Here is a 5,333-nt window from a genome sequence, read left to right on the forward strand (position 1 = left end):
ATTGCATGAAAATTTGAATTTAGGTTCTACTTACCATCCACTTGAAGGTTGAACTTGTGCCGTTCGTTGCTTTAACTTGAGGTGTGACACTCATTCCTTCTTGGGAGTGAAAAAACATATGTTTAAAATGAGTCCGGAAATGGATAAATTGACTAATTCTAAGCAACTTTCGTTCCATAGAGTTCTTTAAGTAAGTCAATAGTTTTCGAGCTATTTGCGATTGAAAATATTTAATTTTCAACAAACAAATCACGTTTTCAGGCGGTTTTTCGCAAATAACTCAAAAAGTAAATATTTTATCGAAAAAAATATTCTTAGCAAAAATGTACCTTATAAAAAACAAAAAAAATGGTGTATGAATGAACTCAGCACATGCAGGGAGTGGACACAAACTAGTCCTAGCAAAAATAAGAATGAAAATAACACCAAAACCTTTTCTACAAGAAATCACCTAGGAAAAATTCAATGTAGAATCACTGTGGAACGACTCTACAAGAGAAATGTACTAAAGGAGGCTAGCACAGAAGATACAGCTGAAACAAATAGACGAGATCGAAGATATAGACGCGAGCAGGGAGAAAATTAAAAACAACATTAAAGAGGCAGCGACAGAAGCTCTAGGAAAACGCAAAGACATACTGAACAAAAGAACTAACAACAATACACCATGGTTCAGAAAAAAATCAAAGAGAAATGTAAAGAGAAACGAGAGGCCTACATGAAGTATAAAACATCAAATACTCCAGAATCCAGAGACACCTATAGAAGAATACGAAATTAAACAAAGCATGAACAGTTTACAAAAAGGATGGAAAGCGACTTCTACGGTACACAAAAACAAATATGGAGATTCATAAGAAACCAACAGAAAGAAATGGCAGAATTGAACGAATACAATAACATACCAGCAAACGAATGGGAAAGATAATTGACGGAACTGTTTAAAGGAAAGGAAAATAATAATCAACACAATAACGTACCTGAATTAAAACACGAAATAGAAATCAGTTCTCAGGAGGTAGAGAGGTGGTAGAGATAGAGGTGGTAGGAGGAGGTAGAGATTGCCATAAATTCACTCAAAAATAGAAAGTCATCAGAACCAAACAGAATAACCAACGAGCTTCTAAAATACCGAGGAGAAAGTATAACCCTAGAGATGGCAAAACTTATACAAAAGTTAATATATATTGCACTGCAAGATACCAGACGCATGGAAAAACAGCATAATGATACCAATGTTCAAGAAAGGAGATAAAGAAGACCCCAGCAATTATAGAAGTACCCTATTATAAAGGTATAATAGGGTAAATACCTCTATAATAATCCCCCAACACCGCACTTAAGCTAACCACAAAAGTCCTAACCAATAAAATCATTAAACTAACAACTTTATCAGCTGAACAACAAGGATTCAGATCCGGAAGACCCTGCATAGAAGCCGTGTTTGTACTAAGACAAATCACAGAAAAGGCCATCGAGTACAATAAACCAGCATATAGCATATCTATGTTTTATAGACCTGACAAAGGCTTTCGATCGCATCCAAGTCGAATACGGCTTACACCTACATACTGTATAGAAGAAATATACCAATCAATCCATCGAAAACATCTACTTCCATAATCGAATACAGGCAGAGGTAAATGGAAAACTAACACAGTACAAAGCGGAGTCAGACAAGGTGACTCGTTAAGCCCACTGCTCTTTAATATAATAATGGACGAAATAATAGAAGCAATACATAAAAGTCATGGTTATAGAATGGTTAAGAAAGAAATCCAAATATTATGCTATGCAGACGACAAAATGTATGACAACATGAAAAAACCAAATGTATGACAACATCTAAATGCCCACTACGTGGTAAAATCGAAATTAATGAAAAAATAATAAAGTAGGAAGCAAGGTGTAGATATCTGGAAATAAATATAACTAGTTACGGAGATGTTGAAGAAGAAGTACGACAACAAAGTTTAAAAGCAAGTAAAGCGGCTGGATCTCTTAATGACACACTCTGGAGGAACAAACACTCAAGACAAGACACAAAAGCAAGAATCTATAAAGCAGCAATTAGACCTATATTGACATACACGGCGGAAACAAGACCTGACACATCTAAAACGAGACGACTACTGGAAACAACAGAAATGAAAATACTTCGACGAATATCAGGGAATACGATATACAATGTAGAAGACATAAATGGATGGGTGACAAAACGAAACATAAGTGGAACAAGCACATTAGTAGAATGGCAGAGGATAGAAGATAATACGAATATCACGAGATAAGTCACCAAATAAACGAAGAAGTATTGGCAGACCAAGAAACAGATGGTGCGATAATTTAAACAATTTAGGAGGCTAATATTGAAGAAGAAACAGGCTTTAAAGCCTAGATACAAGAGAGAAGAAGAAGAAAAAGAAGAAGAAGAAGAAGAAGAGAAGAAAAAGAAGAGTTTTCTCATAATTCCAAAAAAAATGAATGCATTTAAATATCATTTTAGCCGATGCGATAATTCCCTTAATTTCTGATAAAAAATATGGAACTAAATTAATAATCAACTCATACAAAAGTAAAAACTTCGAGATGTATTCTGGTATAAAATCGTTTATTTAAAAACTATTTAAAATGTCATGGATTGCAAAACGTTTTCGTTCTATACAGAACATCTTATATGTCTTATATATCTATTATATCTTATATATCTATTAACATCGACTTGTAGTCATAAACTTTTAATATATTATATTATGTAAACCATATATGATGGGGTTAACACTATATACAGTGTGTTAGTTTCAAACTACTCGGTAGGATGCACTGAAGATGTTCTGTATAGAACGAAAACGTTTTGCAATCCATGACATTTTAAATAGTTTTAAAATAAACGATTTTATACCAGAATACATCTCGAAGTTTTTACTTCTGTATGAGTTTTTTAAACTATGGTATACAGCCAACTATTGGGATTTTCCCATTGATTTTTTAAATTAATAATGTTGAAATGAATAAGATTATGTTCATCAAACTTTTCATGCACTTACCTAGACAAATAACGTGTTTGATGCCATATTTTTTGTTGATATTTTAGTTCAGGTTTCATAGGAAATCCCCTAACTTATTTAATTTAAATGCGACACCCTGTATATTTTTGCAGATATTAAAAGAACTTGTGATTCCTAATTTCTGAACTTGTGATTTCTGATTAAATTTCAAGTGAAATATATAAACTTCTAAATGATAGTAATGTTTTAGAGGCTACTGCTTCGTTTTTCAATACTATTTATACCAGCCAACGGACACCTACCTAATAGTTGGTCAATTCATTGTTAACAGACAATTCATTGTTCATAGCTCTACCTAAGAAGACCACAGCAAAACCCAGTTCTGATTATGGAACCATCTGTTTGTTAAGCCATTTATTGAAATGTTTTCTAAAGGTAATACATGACCGTTTGTATATGTAATAGATTCGAGGAATACCTAAGTGCTACTCAGTTTGGTTTCTGTAACGGTTTTGGAACTAGAGAAGCATTGTTTGGAATGAACGTACTTCCTCGAAGATGTCGTGAAATATCTGTAGACGTGTTCTGTTGTTTTATTGATTTGCTAAAGGTATTTAATCGTATTAAGCACTCTATATTGATCAATGATCAAAGTTCTAAGAGACATTGGCTTGGATGTCAGAGCCTCTTAATATTAAAAGCGGAATGCGGTAGGGATGCCTCTTGTTGCCCCTATTTTTCAACGTCTACTCTGAAGTTTCAGAAATGCACTTTCTGAAAGATAAGAAGGAATAATTGTGAACGGTGAAGTCATAAATAATTTGCGACATGCGGACGACACAATACTCCTAGTTTCTACTCAATAAGATCTCTAAACATTACTTGACAGTGTCTTTGAGAGCTGTAAGGAACCAGGTCTGGATCTAAACATACGTAAAACCAAAATACTCGTAATACGTAAACAACAGAATATAAAACCTCTACATGTGTAAATAGTACTCAACTAAGCAAGTTGATCAAATTGTTTACCTTGAATCTCAGTTAAATTGTGATGCAGAGAGTCACAGTGAAATTAGATCCAGAATTGAGCAGGCCAGAGCCACTTTTAGAAGGTAACATAGACCTAAAATTGGCATTGCAGATCCGCCTAATGCTCTACTACCTGTTCTCAGTCTTACTTTAGGGTGTAAAAGTTTAATGGATGAAGATGATTCGAAAATCCACAATACTAGACCATCTCAGCAAGGCTACTGAGATTATGAAAAGCATTAGAAAGAGAACGCTGGAGTACTTTGGACATGTAATGAGAGGTCCCAAATATAGGTTGCTACAAAATATTATGCGAGGAAAAATAGCAGGCAATCACACAGTCCAGGACGAAGAAAGACTTTATGGTTGAGGAACTTACGAGATTGGTATGGTTTTGATACAAATATGCTATTTAGGGCGGTAATGAGAATTGTTCTTTAGGTTGTTCAAAATGCACACAGTTTCCTTCATGACAATGTATAAGCTTATTAATTTATAATACACAGAGCCTTTTAAATTTTAAAAAACTTTATACATTATCTTTTACTACTACTACTACTATAGGTTTACAGCGTTATCCGACGCCTTACGACGCCTAACTGCCATTCTTCTCTGTTTAACCATAGACCTGGTGGAATTTCTCTTTCTCTAGCTCTTTTTTAATTCCCTCTCTCCAGCTTCTTCTCAACTCTTCTTCTCTTTTGGCCAAGCCAAAATCTGTTTAGGTATCCTGTCAGCTGGCATTCTCTGTACATGGCCGTACCATACTAGTTGTTTTGTTTTTATGTCATCAATTATTGTATGTGTGACTCCCATCATTTCTCATATTCTCTAATTTGGTATTCGATCTCTTCTTGATTTGCCTGCTGTTCTATCCAGAAGTCCATTTCTGCTACTAGCAGAATATTTTCTCTGTTCTTTGTTTCAATGGCCAAACTTCACTGCCATATGTGAGTACACTTTTAAGTATGGTATTGTATATATAAGCTGTTTGTACGCTTTGGATATTGTTTGGTCCCACAGAATGCCGTTCATCATGGATATGGCTTTCCTACCCTATATGTTTCTGTCTTTTATAGCAGCATCGAGGGTTCCATCTTGAGTAATCTTTATACCCATGTGAATACAAGTACCTGGGTACGAAGACGTGATCTTTTAATTTTAACTAATATTTCCTTTCATTTACTCGGCAGAGTTGTTAATTTGGCTTTTTAATGCTTCATTTTTGTCTTCTTATAGCTTTCTCTTTTTCATTATATGAATTATCTTACAGAATACCTATACAAAAAAAAAATA

Source organism: Diabrotica virgifera, chromosome 3, assembly GCF_917563875.1.
Source record: "Diabrotica virgifera virgifera chromosome 3, PGI_DIABVI_V3a".
NCBI lineage: Eukaryota > Metazoa > Arthropoda > Insecta > Coleoptera > Chrysomelidae > Diabrotica > Diabrotica virgifera.